General features: G+C 35.6%; 1 pseudogene; it reads left to right on the top strand.

The window, feature by feature from the left end:
* Positions 1–3370: 3370 nt before the first annotated feature.
* LOC139887699 (histone acetyltransferase type B catalytic subunit-like) overlaps positions 3371–23083 on the top strand; it is a 70619-nt pseudogene continuing 50906 nt past the window's right edge.

Below are 23083 nucleotides of genomic sequence, written 5' to 3'. Positions count from 1 at the left end.
TGTTCTAACTGAATGGAAGTTGCTAATAGCTATAAACATTCATACTTTCTCTACATATACTAATGATAATATTGTTGCACTCCAATCATTCCATAATTAATTAGTAAGACAAGATAAATATATTGATAATACTTGCAATACATATTATCATGACTGATGGACAAATAGACAATATGGATAGGGACAGGTTTTATAAATGTGGGTCGTGTAGTGGAAAAATTCAAACTTCAGTGTGATAATTCAAACAGCAGGCCAGTGCAAGAATCATGTCTTAAGTAAGTCAGCCTGCTTTTGAGGCTTTGCATTTGAAAATTAAAAATAAGAGAGTTTTGAAGCCACATAAATAAATAAATAAATAAATAAATAAATAAATAAATAAATAAATAAATAATCCTTCCAAACAGAAACAAGTGAGAAACACATCATCATTGAAACTTTCTATGAAGTTGATTGAGATTTATGTCTTCTTCTGCGGTAAAAGTAATACTTTTCAGCAAAAAGTAGATGTTGATATGCATGACATCAATGCCCACTGTTTTCGACCTTTTGTCTCTCTCTAATCACCTCAATATGTGTTAAACCTGATACTTTTGTGAAGATCCAAGAATTATGGTTAACATTTTCTATTACTTAGGTTTTTAAATGAGATAATATGATTATAATATCAGTTTTGTCCTAACAGAAATCTATAGGTTGTTAAATGAAGCTGTTTATAGACTGCGTGTAGTAAAAATATATCCTTTACACTATTTTCACTTGTTCGACATTCAGCCTATATGACCCAACATTGTTTTGTTTGGCGACTTTGAGATTACAAATAACCAAGGTTGCCCAAATCGCCCGAGTAATCAGTTGGAACTTTGGAGGGAGTAATCGGAAATTCGGAGATTAATCGGGTTAGATTTTTTATACATTTAAATAATAAATTTTAAAATTATATGACATAATTGTCTAAAACGTAAATTTAATCCTTCATTTGTTCAAAAACTCTTAAATTATAGTTTAAATACATGTTAAAATGTCGACCAATTTTGACTCTGACGAACTTTGACCAATAAATCCTATATTGACCCGTTGACCGACGTTGACCGATTAATTAAATAGATTTTGGAAAATCGGATCGGTTTGTTCTTAAAAGGGAGTCATCGGGAGTAATTGGGTTTTTTTTACAACGGAGCAAATAAGCCAAAATAGACCCACATGGGTCGAAATTTACCGATGATGAAAAGTTTGTGTTTACTGAGAATGACGAGAAATGATGAAAAGTTTATGTTTCAGAGGTTGGGTAACGGTTCAAAATATGCACGGGTCAGAACACAAAGTTACTTAGAAAAGGCCCAAAGGGTGACCCAGTAAAACTGTTAATGCTTTTTGAATGAATAATATATAAAAACAACTTTTTACCGAGGACCTTCTTCTGTAGTAACAGAAGATATAATTCCTTCTAAAAAAAATCAACAAAAGATTTAATATAGTTACGCGAAAAGAGTTGGCTTTTTACCGAGGACCTTCTTCTGTAGTAGTCCACAGATGAACCAATTTCATGTACTATGCATAGTTCCTGCGCTCATGCGTATTTAAGACGTAGCGTAATATTTAGTTTAGATGGTCAAACATTTTATGTATGTTGTCCCGCTTAGTCAAACTTTCAGACCTTCACGGGACAAAAGGTGTAAAGTGTAAACCAGTTAAAGACTACCTTGAGAGTAGAAATGAATGGCAGATAGAGGTCTTTTTGCAATCCACATTCATACAGACTATCAGGAGCACGATCTGATCGGCTATATTGGTTTAACCTAACCAACTTGCAATCATCATTAACACGATCATACCTGATTCTATCGATGATAAGCATACTGTTACATTTATCAATTTATACTTATTTGTTAAAGGATTCCACAATAAAGCGTCCCTATCACATGCCCCTCTAGTAGACAAACATAATAACCCATTGCAAGAACCTATAATTTCATGAAAAGGACCAATGCTATCAAAAGGGGTTTCCATCTCAGTACGGGTTACAGCAAAATTAAAGCGTACAGAATAAAATGAATTTGAATATCGAAGTTTCCCAAAAAAAGTGAGAATCTTATACCTTTTCTCAGATTTATTAAGGTGAAGATTTGCAAAATCAGGGATGTCAATCAAGGCACGCAAGGGTTTAGTTGTAGAAGAGACTTCACTGGCAATTGCAATAATATAGAATCAGCTTGTACGTCATGTCATGTGGAACATCAGACATGGTTGTGAGAAAATTGGGTATTATTGTGTGATGGCGACATGAATAATTTGTGATTTATATACATGTTTCGAAACCTGTGATAAGATCAAACAATTGCATTCCTAAATTATATAATGATACGCTCCACAACAACACAAAAAACTTTAGTGTTATCCAACATTTATTTTAGTTAATTGAGATTTACTTAAATGCAAAAGTTATCTAGTTATACTTAACAATGGGTTCGAAGAGTGTGGAGTACACGCCCGTAAAAATTGGTTGTTAACCGTCGCGTAATTGCGAGGGTCAAGGGGGCTGCGCCCCCTTGCGGGATCCAAGGGGCAGCACCCCTGGCTGGGATCCCGCTCGTTTTGAAAGGTTGTATACTTTCAAATTATAACTGCCGAATTGAAGAGTTATTTTTTATTTCAGTTTTGTTCATTCTGCATTCATACAAAAAAACAGAAACATACAAAAATCTTTCAGATAATTGATTAGTGATTTCATTACCAAAAACACTAATTGCGTGCTTGTCTTGTCCCTGTAAAGATTTCGTGAAACCAAGGCAATCATTGGGTCGAAATACTTTATAGAGAAAGTGCATACACGATTCAAGAATCAATCCGGACAGTCAATTCATACCCAATTTCTAACAAAAACAACACCACAACAACAATACCCAATTCCAAAAATGTGAGCTATGGGTGGGAGGGATGTAAATAATAATCATTCCTCAAAGGAGGCGTTTTTCCACCCACAGATCGAGAAATCGTTTCTCCACTCACTGGACTTGAGACACAATTAAGAAAGGGATGCCAAATATACCTGAACCAAGAAAGGGACTTGAGACACAATCAAGAAACAAAACCGATGAAGATACATACGTATATATGTTATTATGAAACAATTGTTGTTAGTTTGCTTACAATTACACCAATTTTGAATCCATTGCTTAAACCACGCTGGATTGTGACAGTGATCAGAATGATGTGCTGGAGTCCGCAACGAAATTAACGCCGGAAGGTGCCTCAGGTTAATGTAAGCGAGCTTTGGATGTCGTTGTAGAACAAGTTTATGTTTTTGGGGCTTTTGATGCTCCCCTGCCGTGTTGAACCTAGATGTCCGTGCACGGGCCTTTTATTTCTAATAATGGGTCGGTGTTTTCTAATTGTGGTTCTGGGCCTTTTAGTTCTGTTTTTTGGGCTGATATCTAGTGGCCTGGATGGTGGAGTTAATGGGCTGGCATGTAGATGTATTGGGTTGATTGGGCCTGATGTGGGGTCCGTTGGGCCAACTAATGTTGATGGTGGGCTATGTGTTCGTGTTGATTCGGAGTTTCCTTCCGATGTTGTTATGGATTTCAAGAAGGGTGTGCGGTTTGCTAGTTATTCGAAGAAGAAGTGGTCGAAGGCTTTGAAGAATGGGCATGAAAGCATCGATTCTTTTTGTCATAACCCGACCTTAACCATAAGGACGAATACAATAACATATGATTTCATCGCGAGGTATTGACCTCTATATGCGACATTTTTCAAAAACTGCATTCGTTTTTACAATACAAACCATAGCTTTTATTACAAATACAAAGTTTAAACAACTTAATAATGATTATCGTTTAGCGATAATCTTAGACTTACAAACTTTACATGTGATAATAACAATATGACTTCCAACATATTTTACATTACAAATCCTCCGATATGCAGTTTTATTTTTGACACAAATATGCATACTCAAGATCTTGCTTAAATTCAACATGTTGCAGCGGAAGCTTTTAGTTATCACCTGAGAATAAACATGCTTAAAACGTCAACATAAAGTTGGTGAGATATAGGTTTAATGCCGGCAGCGTTATAAATATAGACCACAAGATTTCATATATAAACGTTTTAATAAAAATATTCTAAGTTGTTGAGCACTTGATAACCATACTTAACATTTAATCAACGTCGCATATTCCCTTTATTATGAAATCTTACTACACCGTACCAAGTGTAGTCACCGAAACGAAGTACTGTGCAACCGTTGAATACTGGTCGTCCAGTCCGGTTGGGGTTGTCAGGCCCCGATAGATCTATCAACAGGATTCGCGTTTACAATACCTCATGTAAATAATAGTTACCAAGTTACAGGGAAGTATGCCAGTGGTACAACTCAACGTAGAATATATATTTTTAATCACTTGTGTCCATAACGTAAATCATAAAATGCATGTATTCTCATCCCGAAATATTTAGAGTTTAAAAGTGGGACTATATACTTACTTTTGCCTTGAAGGTATTTAACTCGACTTGGTCTCCGATAGATATCACGAACCTAACCATATATATAATATATCAACATATTTTCTTTTTAAGTAATCGTTATATATATATATATATATATATATATATATATATATATATATATATATATATATATATATATATATATATATATATATATATATATATATATATATATATATATATATATATATATATATATATGTATATATATACACTTTTAATACTTTTAATATTTTCTTAGTCCGTAGTTAGCAGTCCGATGTTAGTGGTCCACAATTAGTTGCTTAAATAAAATAAATAAAGACCCCATCGTATTCGTATTGATCAGAATTAATCTCGACCCATGGTACCATGTTGTCAAGTGACGTGTTGCGTACATAAAGTACCGTGTTGTTAAATGACGTGTTGCGTACAATCATGAGGTCTTATGATTAATCTTCTCGTGTTGTTTACGGGTGGTCCTGAAATATATAAAATCAAATCATAAGTAAATATATATTAAATATTATGTTAATTAGCCAAGATATGATTAATCCGATTTTGTCATAATATGATATATTACAGGTCTTGAAGTGTTTTTAAAAAATCAAATTAGAAGGATCTATTTAGTTTGCGAACAAGTTTGAAATCACTCAAACTATGTTCTTGTTGTTAAAATTTTACAACACAAAATAAGATAACTATATAAATATGAATCGAATAAGGTTATGAATAAGGTTACTACCTCAAGTTACTTGGACAAAGCTACTGGAAAAGGTAAGAAAAATCTTGGAATCAAAAGAGTGGTGGAGTGGGATTGAAAGATTGGAAGTAATCTCCTTGAAATCGGATGACTATATTGATACGTTCTTGAGTAGGTAAATGAAGAGAGATTAGGGAGTGAATTAACTTGAAAGAAAATTGGAAATGAAATTGTATGTGTGTGTGTGTGTGTGCAAAATAGCATGATTATGGGATGGATATATAGGAGATTTAGTTTGTTTTCTTGCACAAAAGTCACACATGAGGTTAAATGGCTGGTTCCCACATGTAACATCATGTCTAGTGGCTGATCATTGAAGTTTATTGTTGGTATATACCAATAGTAAATACATATAGAAGCTGGGTATGATACGGTTACATATACCCTAGATATACTTGTAGAAATTTTGAGGAATCGGAACGAGAATTTAAATATGGACGGGTTTATAACTGTAAAAGAGGCTCAAAACTGGGCTTTTATTTTTGGGTCAAACCGGGCCAAAATAAAATTTTAAGACATTTTTAATAAAGCAATGTTAGCCCAAAAAAAAATTCCCAAGCTGACCTGGCAGCTCGACCCCAGCCAGGGGCTCTGCCCCTTGGACCCCGCTTATCACGATGTAAATCTTTGATGTAAATCTACTATCACGATCGGATATAATGGAAATAGGTATTCCATGCCTTGAAACAATTTCCTTTATGTATAATCGTAATAGTTTCCCTATTCTATCCGTTTCCTTTATAGGCAAGAAATGTGCAGATTTGGTGAGACGATCAACTATTACCTAAATGGTGTCATAACCCCAGGCAGTCTTAGGTAACTTTGTGATGAAATCCATGGTAATACCGTCCCATTTCTATTCTGGGATTTCTGGTTGTTGAAGTAACCCTGACGGCTTCTGGTGTTCTGCTTTGACTTTGGAACAAGTTAAACATTCCCCAACATATGTTGCAATGTCTGTCTTCAAATTAGGCCACCAATAATGCGTCTTAAGATCTTGATACATCTTTCCAACTCCAGGATGTATCGAGTATCTTGTCTTATGTGCCTCATTAAATATCAACTTCCTTAATCCACCCAACTTCGGTACCCAAATACGGTTTGCAAAATATCGAATTTCGTCTTCCCGCATAACGAGTTGCTTCTCATACTTCTTCATTATTTCATTTCCTATGTTTTCTTTAGTAAGAGCTTCTCGTTGAGCCTCTTTGATTTTTGAGTTGAGATTCATGCGAATTTTTATGTTCATTGCTCGTACTCGAATTGGTTCCCGTTCCTTTCTGCTTAGAGCGTCGGCCACTACATTCGCTTTCCCGGGATGATAGCGAATCTCACAATCATAATCGTTTATCAGCTCGACCCACCTACGTTGCCTCATGTTCAGCTGTCTCTGATCGAAGATATGTTGAAGGCTTTTATGATCGGTAAACACAGTGCATTTAACTCCATATAAGTAGTGTCTCCATATCTTCAATGCAAACACTACTGCTCCCAATTCTAAATCATGCGCCGTATAATTCCGCTCATGAATCTTCAATTGTCGGGATGCGTATGCTATAACTTTCTTCCGTTGCATAAGGACGCAACCAAAACCTTGTCGCGAAGCGTCACAATATATCTCAAAATCATCGTTCCCTTCAGGTAACGATAAAATAGGTGCTGTATTCAACTTCTTCTTCAGTAATTGAAATGCACTCTCCTGCTCAGAAGTCCATTCGTACTTCTTCCCTTTTTGCGTTAACGCTGTTAATGGTTTAGCTATTCGGGAAAAATCTTGAATAAACCTTCTATAATAACCAGCTAAACCCAAAAATTGGCGTATCTGCGTTGGTGTCTTAGGAGTCTCCCATTTTTCAATGGCCTCAATTTTAGCTGGGTCAACCTGAATTCCTTTGCTACTAACAACATGACCAAGAAATTGCACTTCTTTTAACCAAAACGCACACTTAGAAAATTTGGCGTATAATTGTTCTTTTCTTAACAATTCTAATACCAATCTTAAATGTTGTTCATGCTCTTGCTCACTCTTGGAATAGATAAGAATATCGTCAATGAAAACGATAACAAACTTATCTAAATACGGACTACAAACTCGATTCATGAGGTCCATGAATACAGCTGGCGCATTCGTTAATCCAAACGGCATGACCAAAAATTCATAATGACCGTAGCGTGTCCGAAAAGCAGTTTTCGGAATATCTTCTTCTTTGACGCGTAGTTGATGATAGCCCGACCTTAGGTCGATTTTCGAGTAAACACATGATCCTTGCAATTGATCAAATAAGTCATCAATTCTCGGTAGTGGATACCGATTCTTGATAGTTAACTTATTTAATTCACGATAATCTATACACATTCGGAAAGATCCGTCTTTCTTCTTGACGAATAAAATCGGAGCTCCCCACGGTGAAGTACTTGGTCGTATGAATCCACGGTCCAGTAATTCTTGTAACTGGCTTTGTAACTCTTTCATCTCAGATGGTGCAAGTATATATAGAGCACGAGCCACTGGTGCAGCTCCTGGTACTAGATCTATTTGAAATTCTACAGATCTAAATGGAGGTAATCCCGGCAACTCTTCCGGAAATACTTCAGGAAAATCTCTTGCCACAGGCACGTCGTTGATGCTCTTCACTTTTTCCTTCGCTTCAACTTTATTAACATGTGCTAGGATAGCATAGCACCCTTTCTTCAAGCACTTTTGAGCTTTCAAACAACTAATGAGTTTTAGCTTTGAGTTATCCTTCTCTCCATAAATCATTAATGGCGTTCTATCCTTACGAGGAATGCGAATTGCCTTCTTGGCGCACACAACTTCAGCTCCTATTTTGGACATCCAGTCCATGCCGACTATTACATCAAAACTTCCTAATTCTACGGGTATCAAATCAATCTTAAATGTTTCTTCGGCTAAATTTATTTTACCATCACGGCAAATTTTATCGGCTTTAATTAGTTTACCATTAGCTAACTCAATCATGTACTTAGCATCTAGAGGTAATGATGAACAATTCAATTTAGCGTGAAATTCTCTACACACGTAACTTCTATCGGCACCAGTATCAAATATAATAGATGCGGATAAGTTATTAATGGTAAACGTACCCGTAACAAGCTCCGGGTCTTCATACGCCTCTCTAGCATTAATAACAAATGCTCTTCCACGTGCAGATCCGTTATTCTTCTCTGGATTCGGGCACTGACTCTTATAATGACCCTGTTTCCCACACCCATAACAAGTAACAGTGGCCAAGGCAGTTCTATTTGCATTGGTGGCAGGAGTCTTGGTACCGTTTGTATTTGTAGCGGGAACCCTACAATCTTCAGCAAGATGACCTTTTCGATTACAATTGTTGCACACCACATTACAATAACCAGAGTGAAGTTTGTGGCATCTGTTACATAAAGGATTTCATCCTTTGTAACCTGAGTTTGAACCGCTACCCGCACCTTACGTGGTTTCTTGTTTCTTGTTGGATTGTTGATGATTACCTTCCCACTTTCTTTTATTTCCCGATGTCTTGACATCGGTGTTCTTATCCAGAATAATCTGGTCCATCAACTCGTTCGCCATGGTGATAGATTCATGAATAGTCTTGGGTTTGGATGCTGTAACATTTGCCTTGACCTTTTTAGGCAAACCGTCTTTGTACAGTTCAATCTTCCGTTCTTCGGTTGGTACCAATTCGGGACATAGCAAAGCTAATTCCATGAATCGCTGATTGTAGTTGGTGAGTTCAGTACCAATAACTTTCAGGCTTCGTAATTCAGCTTCCAACTTCCTAACCTCGTTCCTTGGACAATATTCGTTGATTAGCATTGTTTTGAATTCTTCCCAAGGAGTATCATAAGCTACATCTCCTCCTACGGCCTTCACATAGTTTTTCCACCACGTGAGTGCACTATCTTGTAGGGTGAACGATGCATACTTGGTCATGTCCATCTCAATATAACCACTGATTTTAAACACAGACCCAATCTTTTCGATCCACTGGGTTAAACCAACCGGTCCTTCTGTTCCACTGAATGATGAGGGCTTGCAACCTTGAAAAGTTTTGTAAGTGCACCCCACACGAGGATTTGGGTTAACTGCAGCACCTCTTGCAGCCTCGACCCATAACATTCTGTCGTTCACTCGCTGATTGATGAGTTCCTGGATTTCTTGTTCCGTCATTCGGTTCAATCGCGCCATAATCTTCAACAAGAATGAAAAAAAATAATTATTCACATGGAATATTATAGATGTAGTATGTATTTACAGTACATCGTAGCTTATTAATAATATGAACCAGTTATTATTATAAAAGCCTTTTCTTCTTATTAGCGTTTTATAATTATATCTAGGGTAGTACCTACCCGTTAAAGTTCATACTTAATAGCTTAGTACGAAAATCAATTACTACCACCCAAATAATACTTAACCATGGAAAATTATTGCATTTCACACTTCACTATTTTACATATGCTTATCTTACATCAAACATTAAGCAAACCACACTAGTAATATTATACAAAACATTATATGATCCCATGGTTTAAAACAACAGCGCATCATTTAACCCAAAGCGTTTGTGTTCAAAGAAATCGCTTAAAGGTTATCCTGGTTGTCTCCCTGCGTTTTGGCTGAGGAACCGAAGAACTGGATGTCGGGATAGAACTAATAGGAATAGCGGGAATAGGTGTGGAAGTATCTGGTGGAGTTGGTGCGACAACATTCTCTCTAGACTCGGGATTTGGATTTTCCATTTCAGTAGCCTTTCGTTTCTTTCCTCGTTCGAACTTGTCTTTCGTAATTTCCTGTATTTCTTCCTCCTCAGGATCACTTTCTGGTTCCTCTTTAATTGATTCATCCGGAACTTGTGAGTCCTCCTCGGATAGGTTAATGACTGGAACACCATCTGAAGATTCTAGTTCGGAGTCGCTGAATGTGATAATAAGTTCTTAGCCAGACATCTATCACATAACAACTAGCACGTTAATACCACATAATATTTACATATTAATTTTTAACCAACAAGGATAAGCAATAGTTTTCGAAATCAAACACGGTCAAAGTCCAGACTCACTAATGCATCCTAACAAACTCGATAAGACACACTAATGCAAATTTTCTGGTTCTCTAAGACCAACGCTCTGATACCACATGTCATAACCCGACCTTAACCATAAGGACGAATACAATAACATATGATTTCATCGCGAGGTATTGATGAAATGTCCCGTTCTTATTGATTAAAAACGTTCCATAATAATTGATTTCGTTGCGAGGTTTTGACCTCTATATGAGACGTTTTTCAAAGACTGCATTCATTTTAAAATAAACCATAACCTTTATTTCATCAATAAAGGTTTAAAAAGCTTTACGTAGATTATCAAATAATGATAATCTAAAATATCCTGTTTACACACGACCATTACATAATGGTTTACAATACAAATATGTTACAACAAAATAAGTTTCTTGAATGCAGTTTTTACACAATATCATACAAGCATGGACTCCAAATCTTGTCCTTATTTAAGTATGCGACAGCGGAAGCTCTTAATAATCACCAGAGAATAAACATGCTTAAAACGTCAACAAAAATGTTGGTGAGTTATAGGTTTAACCTATATATATCAAATCGTAACAATAGACCACAAGATTTCATATTTCAATACACATCCCATACATAGAGATAAAAATCATTCATATGGTGAACACCTGGTAACCGACAATAACAAGATGCATATATAAGAATATCCCCATCATTCCGGGACACCCTTCGGATATGATATAAATTTCGAAGTACTAAAGCATCCGGTACTTTGGATGGGGTTTGTTAGGCCCAATAGATCTATCTTTAGGATTCGCGTCAATTAGGGTGTCTGTTCCCTAATTCTTAGATTACCAGACTTAATAAAAAGGGGCATATTCGATTTCGATAATTCAACCATAGAATGTAGTTTCACGTACTTGTGTCTATTTTGTAAATCATTTATAAAACCTGCATGTATTCTCATCCCAAAAATATTAGATTTTAAAAGTGGGACTATAACTCACTTTCACAGATTTTTACTTCGTCGGGAAGTAAGACTTGGCCACTGGTTGATTCACGAACCTATAACAATATATACATATATATCAAAGTATGTTCAAAATATATTTACAACACTTTTAATATATTTTGATGTTTTAAGTTTATTAAGTCAGCTGTCCTCGTTAGTAACCTACAACTAGTTGTCCACAGTTAGATGTACAGAAATAAATCGATAAATATTATCTTGAATCAATCCACGACCCAGTGTATACGTATCTCAGTATTGATCACAACTCAAACTATATATATTTTGGAATCAACCTCAACCCTGTATAGCTAACTCCAACATTCACATATAGAGTGTCTATGGTTGTTCCGAAATATATATAGATGTGTCGACATGATAGGTCGAAACATTGTATACGTGTCTATGGTATCTCAAGATTACATAATATATAATACAAGTTGATTAAATTATGGTTGGAATAGATTTGTTACCAATTTTCACGTAGCTAAAATGAGAAAAATTATCCAATCTTGTTTTACCCATAACTTCTTCATTTTAAATCCGTTTTGAGTGAATCAAATTGCTATGGTTTCATATTGAACTCTATTTTATGAATCTAAACAAAAAAAGTATAGGTTTCTAGTCGGAAAAATAAGTTACAAGTCGTTTTTGTAAAGGTAGTCATTTCAGTCGAAAGAACGACGTCTAGATGACCATTTTAGAAAACATACTTCCACTTTGAGTTTAACCATAATTTTTGGATATAGTTTCATGTTCATAATAAAAATCATTTTCTCAGAATAACAACTTTTAAATCAAAGTTTATCATAGTTTTTAATTAACTAACCCAAAACAGCCCGCGGTGTTACTACGACGGCGTAAATCCGGTTTTACGGTGTTTTTCGTGTTTCCAGGTTTTAAATCATTAAGTTAGCATATCATATAGATATAGAACATGTTTTTAGTTGATTTTAAAAGTCAAGTTAGAAGGATTAACTTTTGTTTGCGAATAAGTTTAGAATTAACTAAACTATGTTCTAGTGATTACAAGTTTAAACCTTCGAATAAGATAGCTTTATATGTATGAATCGAATGATGTTATGAATATCATTACTACCTTAAGTTCCTTGGATAAACCTACTAGAAAAGAGAAAAATGGATCTAGCTTCAACGGATCCTTGGATGGCTCGAAGTTCTTGAAGCAGAATCATGACACGAAAACAAGTTCAAGTAAGATCATCACTTGAAATAAGATTGTTATAGTTATAGAAATTGAACCAAAGTTTGAATATGATTATTACCTTGTTTTAGAATGATAACCTACTGTAAGAAACAAATATTTATTGAGATTGGATGATCACCTTACAAGATTGGAAGTGAGCTAGCAAACTTGAAAGTATTCTTGATTTTATGTAACTAGAACTTGTAGAATATATGAAGAACACTTAGAACTTGAAGATAGAACTTGAGAGAGATCAATTAGATGAAGAAAATTGAAGAATGAAAGTGTTTGTAGGTGTTTTTGGTCGTTGGTGTATGGATTAGATATAAAGGATATGTAATTTTGTTTTCATGTAAATAAGTCATGAATGATTACTCATATTTTTGTAATTTTATGAGATATTTCATGCTAGTTGCCAAATGATGGTTCCCACATGTGTTAGGTGACTCACATGGGCTGCTAAGAGCTGATCATTGGAGTGTATATACCAATAGTACATACATCTAAAAGCTGTGTATTGTACGAGTACGAATACGGGTGCATACGAGTAGAATTGTTGATGAAACTGAACGAGGATGTAATTGTAAGCATTTTTGTTAAGTAGAAGTATTTTGATAAGTGTATTGAAGTCTTTCAAAAGTGTATAAATACATATTAAAACACTACATGTATATACATTTTAACTGAGTCGTTAAGTCATCGTTAGTCGTTACATGTAAGTGTTGTTTTGAAACCTTTAGGTTAACGATCTTGTTAAATGTTGTTAACCCAATGTTTATAATATCAAATGAGATTTTAAATTATTATATTATCATGATATTATCATGTATGAATATCTCTTAATATGATATATATACATTAAATGTCTTTACAACGATAATCGTTACATATATGTCTCGTTTAAAAATCATTAAGTTAGTAGTCTTGTTTTTACATATGTAGTTCATTGTTAATATACTTAATGATATGTTTACTTATCATAGTATCATGTTAACTATATATATATCCATATATATGTCATCATATAGTTTTTACAAGTTTTAACGTTCGTAAATCACCGGTCAACTTGGGTGGTCAATTGTCTATATGAAACATATTTCAATTAATCAAGTCTTAACAAGTTTTATTGCTTAACATGTTGGAAACATTTAATCATGTAAATATCAATCTCAATTAATATATATAAACATGGAAAAGTTCGGGTCACTACAGTACCTACCCGTTAAATAAATTTCGTCCCGAAATTTTAAGCTGTTGAAGGTGTTGACGAATCTTCTGGAAATAGATGCGGGTATTTCTTCTTCATCTGATCTTCACGCTCTCAGGTGAACTCGGGTCCTCTACGAGCATTCCATCGAACCTTAACAATTGGTATCTTGTTTTGCTTAAGTCTTTTAACCTCACGATCCATTATTTCGACGGGTTCTTCGATGAATTGAAGTTTTTCGTTGATTTGGATTTCATCTAACGAAATAGTGAGATCTTCTTTAGCAAAACATTTCTTCAAATTCGAGAAATGGAAAGTGTTATGTACAGCCACGAGTTGTTGAGGTAACTCAAGTCGGTAAGCTACTGGTCCGACACGATCAATAATCATGAATGGTCCAATATACCTTGGATTTAATTTCCCTCGTTTACCAAATCGAACAACGCCTTTCCAAGGTGCAACTTTAAGCATGACCATCTCTCCAATTTCAAATTCTATATCTTTTCTTTTAATGTCAGCGTAGCACTTTTGTCGACTTTGGGCAGTTTTCAACCGTTGTTGAATTTGGATGATCTTCTCGGTAGTTTCTTGTATAATCTCCGGACCTGTAATCTGTCTATCCCCCACTTTACTCCAACAAATTGGAGACCTGCACTTTCTACCATAAAGTGCTTCAAACGGCGCCATCTCAATGCTTGAATGGTAGCTGTTGTTGTAGGAAAATTCTGCTAACGGTAGATGTCGATCCCAACTGTTTCCAAAATCAATAACACATGCTCGTAGCATGTCTTCAAGCGTTTGTATCGTCCTTTCGCTCTGTCCATCAGTTTGTGGATGATAGGCAGTACTCATGTCTAGACGAGTTCCTAATGCTTGCTGTAATGTCTGCCAGAATCTTGAAATAAATCTGCCATCCCTATCAGAGATAATAGAGATTGGTATTCCATGTCTGGAGACGACTTCCTTCAAATACAGTCGTGATAACTTCTCCATCTTGTCATCTTCTCTTATTGGCAGGAAGTGTGCTGATTTGGTGAGACGATCAACTATTACCCAAATAGTATCAAAACCACTTGCAGTCCTTGGCAATTTAGTGATGAAATCCATGGTAAAGTTTTCCCATTTCCATTCCGGGATTTCGGGTTGTTGAAGTAGACCTGATGGTTTCTGATGCTCAGCTTTGACCTTAGAACACGTCAAACATTCTCCTACGTATTTAGCAACATCGGCTTTCATACCCGGCCACCAAAAATGTTTCTTGAGATCCTTGTACATCTTCCCCGTTCCAGGATGTATTGAGTATCTTGTTTTATGAGCTTCTCTAAGTACCATTTCTCTCATATCTCCAAATTTTGGTACCCAAATCCTTTCAGCCCTATACCGGGTTCCGTCTTCCCGAATATTAAGATGCTTCTCTGATCCTTTGGGTTTTTCATCCTTTAAATTTCCCTCTTTTAAAACTCCTTGTTGCGCCTCCTTTATTTGAGTAGTAAGGTTATTATGAATCATTATATTCATAGATTTTACTCGAATGGGTTCTCTGTCCTTCCTGCTCAAGGCATCGGCTACCACATTTGCCTTCCCCGGGTGGTAACGAATCTCAAAGTCGTAATCATTCAATAATTCAATCCACCTATGCTGCCTCATATTCAGTTGTTTCTGATTAAATATGTGTCTAAGACTTTTGTGGTCGGTATATATAATACTTTTGACCCCATATAAGTAGTGCCTCCAAGTCTTTAATGCAAAAACAACCACGCCTAATTCCAAATCATGCGTCGTATAATTTTGTTCGTGAATCTTCAATTGTCTAGACGCATAAGCAATCACCTTCGTTCGTTGCATTAATACACAGCCGATACCTTGCTTTGATGCGTCACAATAAATCACAAAATCATCATTCCCTTCAGGCAATGACAATATAGGTGCCGTAGTTAGCTTTTTCTTCAATAACTGAAACGCTTTCTCTTGTTCATCATTCCATTCAAATTTCTTCCCTTTATGCGTTAATGCAGTCAAGGGTTTTGCTATTCTGGAAAAGTCTTGGATGAACCTTCTGTAGTAACCAGCTAGTCCTAAAAACTGGCGTATGTGTTTCGGAGTTTTCGGGGTTTCCCACTTTTCAACAGTTTCTATCTTTGCCGGATCCACCTTAATACCTTCTTTGTTCACTATGTGACCGAGGAATTGAACTTCTTCCAACCAAAATGCACACTTTGAAAATTTAGCGTACAATTTTTCCTTCCTCAATACTTCTAACACCTTTCTCAAATGTTCACCGTGTTCTTGGTCATTCTTTGATTAAATAAGTATGTCATCAATGAAAACAATGACAAACTTGTCAAGGTATGGTCCACACACTCAGTTCATAAGGTCCATGAACATAGCTGGTGCATTAGTTAAATCAAACGGCATGACCATAAACTCGTAATGACCGTAACGTGTTCTGAAAGCAGTCTTTGGAATATCATCTTCTTTCACCCGCATTTGATGATACCCGGAACGTAAGTCAATCTTTGAATAAATAGACGAGCCTTGTAGTTGATCAAATAAGTCATCGATTCTCGGTAGTGGGTAGCGGTTCTTGATGGTAAGTTTGTTCGACTCTCGGTAGTCGATACACAACCTGAATGTACCATCTTTCTTCTTGACAAACAAAACAGGAGCTCCCCACGGTGATGTGCTTGGTCGAATGAAACCACGCTCTAAAAGTTCTTGTAATTGGCTTTGCAGTTCTTTCATCTCACTGGGTGCGAGTCTATAAGGAGCACGAGCTATTGGTGCAGCTCCTGGTATAAGATCTATTTGAAATTCAACGGATCGATGTGGGGGTAATCCCGGTAATTCTTTCGAAAATACATCGGGAAATTCTTTTGCAATGGGAACATCATTGATGCTCTTTTCTTCAGTTTGTACTTTCTCGACGTGTGCTAGAACAGCATAGCAACCTTTTCTTATTAGTTTTTGTGCCTTCAAATTACTAATAAGATGTAGCTTCGTGTTGCCCTTTTTTCCGTACACCATTAAGGGTTTTCCTTTTTCTCGTATAATGCGAATTGCATTTTTGTAACAAACGATCTCTGCTTTCACTTCTTTTAACCAGTCCATACCGATTATCACATCAAAACTCCCTAACTCTACTGGTATCAAATCAATCTTAAATGTTTCGCTAACCAGTTTAATTTCTCGATTCTGACATATATTATCTGCTGAAATTAATTTACCATTTGCTAATTCGAGTAAAAATTTACTATCCAAAGGCGTCAATGGACAACTTAATTTAGCACAAAAATCTCTACTCATATAGCTTCTATCCGCACCCGAATCAAATAAAACGTAAGCAGATTTATTGTCAATAAGAAACGTACCGATAACAAGCTCCGGGTCTTCCTGTGCCTCTGCCGCATTAATATTGAAAACTTTTCCGCGGCCTTGTCCATTCATGTTCTCCTGGTTCGGGAAATTTCTAATAATGTGGCCCGGTTTTCCACATTTATAACAAACTACATTGGCATAACTTGCTCCGACACTACTTGCTCCGCCATTACTCGTTCCGACACCATTTGTTCCTTTCGTTCTATTAACCCCTGGTCCGTAGACCTCACACTTCGCCGCGCTATGACCATTTCTTTTACACTTGTTGCAAAATTTGGTGCAGAACCCCGAGTGATACTTTTCACACCTTTGGCATAGCTGCTTCTGATTGTTGTTGTTGTTGTTGTTGCGGTTATTATTGTTGTTGGGATGATTGTTGTAGTTGCTGTTGTTGTTGTTGTTGTTGTTGTTGTTGTTGTTGGGCCGTTTGTTGTAGTTACGATTGATGTTGCGATTGTTGGGATAATTGTTGCGATTATTGTTGTAATTGCTGTTGTTGTTGTATTGGTGATTCTTATCACCGTTTTCCTCCCACTTTCTTTTGACTTGCTTCACATTGGCCTCTTCAGTAGTCTGTTCTTTAATTCTTTCTTCAATCTGGTTCACTAGTTTGTGAGCCATTCTACATGCCTGTTGTATGGAGGCGGGCTCGTGTGAACTTATATCTTCTTGGATTCTTTCCGGTAATCCTTTCACAAACGCGTCGATCTTCTCTTCCTCATCTTCGAATGCTCCCGGACACAATAGGCAAAATTCTGTGAATCGTCTTTCGTACGTGGTAATATCAAATCCTTGGGTTCATAACCCTCTAAGTTCTGTCTTGAGCTTATTGACCTCGATTCTGGGACGGTACTTCTCGTTCATCAAGTGCTTGAATGCTGACCACGATAGTGCGTACGCATCGTCTTGTCCCACTTGCTCTAGATAGGTATTCCACCATGTTAACGCAGAACCTGTGAAGGTATGCGTAGCGTACTTCACTTTGTCCTCTTCAGTACACTTACTTATGGCAAACACTGATTCGACCTTCTCGGTCCACCGTTTGAATCCGATCGGTCCTTCGGTTCCATCAAATTCCAAAGGTTTGCAGGCAGTGAATTCTTTGTAGGTGCATCCTACACGATTTCCTGTACTGCTAGATTCAAGGTTATTGTTGGTATGTAGCGCAGCCTGTACTGCGGCTATGTTTGAAGCTAGAAAAGTACGGAATTCCTCTTCATTCATATTCACGGTGTGTCGAGTAGTCGGTGCCATTTCCTTCAAAATAGTCAAATGGAACAAGTTAATCATACAGAATATTAAGAGTAGTTAATAGTATTTCGTAGCATAATATGAACTCATTTATAAAAGCTTTTTCTTCATATTAGCGTTTTATAAGTTTAAATTCGGGTAGTACCTACCCGTTAAGTTCATACTTAGTAGCTAATATACAATTCAACTACTACAATTCTATATGAAAAACTGATTATAATAATATTTCGCGTTCAAACTTTTACACAATATTTTACAAACTTACAATACCGCTTATTTTACATATAGCATAAAATATAACACACAATAAATTTGATACAAGATGGTTGTGAAGATAATTCTAGCTAGTACATAAGTCGTTCAGCAAAGGCAATAAAGACACGTAATTCATACGTCAAGAAACAAGGTATGCATTCTGGTTTTACTAGGATTACTTCCCATCCTTGGTCTTGTGGAACATAACTGTTATGGCCGTTGATAAGACAGCGTGTTGTAACGTCGTCACAGGGACGAGGGTTACGTAATGTCCAACAGTCCCGTAACAATCTAAAAATCTCATTTCTTACCCCAATTACCGACTCCGTCACTTGTGGGAACGTTTTGTTTAATAGTTGTAGCCTGATGTTCTTGTTCTCACTTTGGTGAGAAGCGAACATTACTAATCCGTAAGCATAACATGCTTCTTTATGTTGCATGTTAGCCGCTTTTTCTAAATCACGAAGTCCAATATTCGGATATATTGAGTCAAAATAATTTCTTAACCCATTGCGTAAAATAGCATTTGGGTTCCCTGCAATATATGCGTCAAAGTAAACACATCGTAACTTATGGATTTCCCAATGTGATATCCCCCATCTTTCGAATGGAAGCCTTTTATAAACCAAGGCATTCTTGGAACGTTCTTCGAATGTCTTACAAACTGATCTAGCTTTAAATAGTTGTGCCGAAGAATTCTGACCGACTCTAGACAAGATTTCATCAATCATGTCTCCGGGTAGGTCTCTTAAAATATTGGGTTGTCTATCCATTTTGTGTTTTTATACTGTAAAATAGACAAGAGTTAGATTCATAAAAAAAATACTTATTAATACAAGCAATTTTTACATATATCATAAAGCATAAGCACACTATATTACATATATTACACCACACGAATACAACTATCTTATTCCGACTCGCTTGTTTCTTCTTCTTCGGTTTTGGTTCGTTTTGCCAAGTTTCTAGGGATATATGATGTTCCCCTAATACGAGCCGTCGTTTTCCACATTGGTTTAGAAAAACCTGGTGGTTTAGAGGTTCCCGAGTCATTGTTACAACTTAAGGACTTCGGGGGTTGACGATACATATAAAGTTCATCGGGGTTGGAATTAGATTTCTCTATTTTTATGCCCTTTCCCTTATTATTTTCTTTTGCCTTTTTAAATTCAGTTGGGGTAATTTCTATAACATCATCGGAATTCTCGTCTGAATCTGAATCATCGGAGAATTGGTAATCCTCCCAATATTTTGCTTCCTTGGCGAAAACACCATTGACCATAATTAACCTTTGTCGGTTGGTTGAGGATTTTCTTTTACTTAACCGTTTTATTATTTTCCCCACCGGTTCTATTTCTTCATCCGGTTCCGATTCTTCCTCCGGTTCCGATTCTTCTTCCGGTTCCGACTCTTCTTCCGGTTCCTCTTCGGGAACTTGTGAATCAGTCCACGAATCATTCCAAATTACATTTGACTCTTCATTATTATTAGGTGAGTCAATGGGACTTGTTCTAGAGGTAGACATCTATCACATAATATCAAACGCGTTAAGAGATTAATATATCACATAATATTCACATGTTAAAAATATATAGTTTCCAACAAAATTTGTTAAGCAATCATTTTTCAAGTAAACACGGTCGAAGTCCAGACTCACTAATGCATCCTAACAAACTCGATAAGACACACTAATGCAAAATTTTGGTTCTCTAAGACCAACGCTCGGATACCAACTGAAATGTCCCGTTCTTATTGATTAAAAACGTTCCATAATAATTGATTTCGTTGCGAGGTTTTGACCTCTATATGAGACGTTTTTCAAAGACTGCATTCATTTTAAAACAAACCATAACCTTTATTTCATCAATAAAGGTTTAAAAAGCTTTACGTAGATTATCAAATAATGATAATCTAAAATATCCTGTTTACACACGACCATTACATAATGGTTTACAATACAAATATGTTACAACAAAATAAGTTTCTTGAATGCAGTTTTTACACAATATCATACAAGCATGGACTCCAAATCTCGTCCTTATTTAAGTATGCAACAGCGGAAGCTCTTAATAATCACCTGAGAATAAACATGCTTAAAACGTCAACAAAAATGTTGGTGAGTTATAGGTTTAACCTATATATATCAAATCATAATAATAGACCACAAGATTTTATATTTCAATACACATCCCATACATAGAGATAAAAATCATTCATATGGTGAACACCTGGTAACCGAAATTAACAAGATGCATATATAAGAATATCCCCATCATTCCAGGACACCCTTCGGATATGATATAAATTTCGAAGTACTAAAGCATCCGGTACTTTGGATGGGGTTTGTTAGGCCCAATAGATCTATCTTTAGGATTCGCGTCAATTAGGGTGTCTGTTCCCTAATTCTTAGATTACCAGACTTAATAAAAAGGGGCATATTCGATTTCGATAATTCAACCATAGAATGTAGTTTCACGTACTTGTGTCTATTTTGTAAATCATTTATAAAACCTGCATGTATTCTCATCCCAAAAATATTAGATTTTAAAAGTGGGACTATAACTCACTTTCACAGATTTTTACTTCGTCAGGAAGTAAGACTTGGCCACTGGTTGATTCACGAACCTATAACAATATATACATATATATCAAAGTATGTTCAAAATATATTTACAACACTTTTAATATATTTTAATGTTTTAAGTTTATTAAGTCAGCTGTCCTCGTTAGTAACCTACAACTAGTTGTCCACAGTTAGATGTACAGAAATAAATCGATAAATATTATCTTGAATCAATCCACGACCCAGTGTATACGTATCTCAGTATTGATCACAACTCAAACTATATATATTTTGGAATCAACCTCAACCCTGTATAGCTAACTCCAACATTCACATATAGAGTGTCTATGGTTGTTCCGAAATATATATAGATGTGTCGACATGATAGGTCGAAACATTGTATACTTGTCTATGGTATCTCAAGATTACATAATATACAATACAAGTTGATTAAGTTATGGTTGGAATAGATTTGTTACCAATTTTCACGTAGCTAAAATGAGAAAAATTATCCAATCTTGTTTTACCCATTACTTCTTCATTTTAAATCCGTTTTGAGTGAATCAAATTGCTATGGTTTCATATTGAACTCTATTTTATGAATCTAAATAGAAAAAGTATAGGTTTATAGTCAGAAAAATAAGTTACAAGTCGTTTTTGTAAAGGTAGTCATTTCAGTCGAAAGAACGACGTCTAGATGACCATTTTAGAAAACATACTTCCACTTTGAGTTTAACCATAATTTTTGGATATAGTTTCATGTTCATAATAAAAATCATTTTCTCAGAATAACAACTTTTAAATTAAAGTTTATCATAGTTTTTAATTAACTAACCCAAAACAGCCCGCGGTGTTACTACGACGGCGTAAATCCGGTTTTACGGTGTTTTTCGTGTTTCCAGGTTTTAAATCATTAAGTTAGCATATCATATAGATATAGAATATGTGTTTAGTTGATTTTAAAAGTCAAGTTAGAAGGATTAACTTTTGTTTGCGAACAAGTTTAGAATTAACTAAACTATGTTCTAGTGATTACAAGTTTAAACCTTCGAATAAGATAGCTTTATATGTATGAATCGAATGATGTTATGAACATCATTACTACCTTAAGTTCCTTGGATAAACCTACTGGAAAAGAGAAAAATGGATCTAGCTTCAACGGATCCTTGGATGGCTCGAAGTTCTTGAAGCAGAATCATGACACGAAAACAAGTTCAAGTAAGATCATCACTTGAAATAAGATTGTTATAGTTATAGAAATTGAACCAAAGTTTGAATATGATTATTACCTTGTATTAGAATGATAACCTACTGTAAGAAACAAAGATTTCTTGAGGTTGGATGATCACCTTACAAGATTGGAAGTGAGCTGGCAAACTTGAAAGTATTCATGATTTTATATAACTAGAACTTGTAGAATATATGAAGAACACTTAGAACTTGAAGATAGAACTTGAGAGAGATCAATTAGATGAAGAAAATTGAAGAATGAAAGTGTTTGTAGTTGTTTTTGGTCGTTGGTGTATGGATTAGATATAAAGGATATGTAATTTTGTTTTCATGTAAATAAGTCATGAATGATTACTCATATTTTTGTAATTTTATGAGATATTTCATGCTAGTTGCCAAATGATGGTTCTCACATGTGTTAGGTGACTCACATGGGCTGCTAAGATCTGATCATTGGAGTGTATATACCAATAGTACATACATCTAAAAGCTGTGTATTGTACGAGTACGAATACGGGTGCATACGAGTAGAATTGTTGATGAAACTGAACGAGGATGTAATTGTAAGTATTTTTGTTAAGTAGAAGTATTTTGATAAGTGTATTGAAGTCTTTCAAAAGTGTATAAATACATATTAAAACACTACATGTATATACATTTTAACTGAGTCGTTAAGTCATCGTTAGTCGTTACATGTAAGTG

The sequence above is a fragment of the Rutidosis leptorrhynchoides genome, chromosome 2 (assembly GCF_046630445.1).
Source record: "Rutidosis leptorrhynchoides isolate AG116_Rl617_1_P2 chromosome 2, CSIRO_AGI_Rlap_v1, whole genome shotgun sequence".
NCBI classification, from domain to species: domain Eukaryota; kingdom Viridiplantae; phylum Streptophyta; class Magnoliopsida; order Asterales; family Asteraceae; genus Rutidosis; species Rutidosis leptorrhynchoides.
The sequence above is the reverse complement of the archived record's forward strand: the minus strand, read 5'-3'. Positions and strand labels throughout refer to the sequence as shown.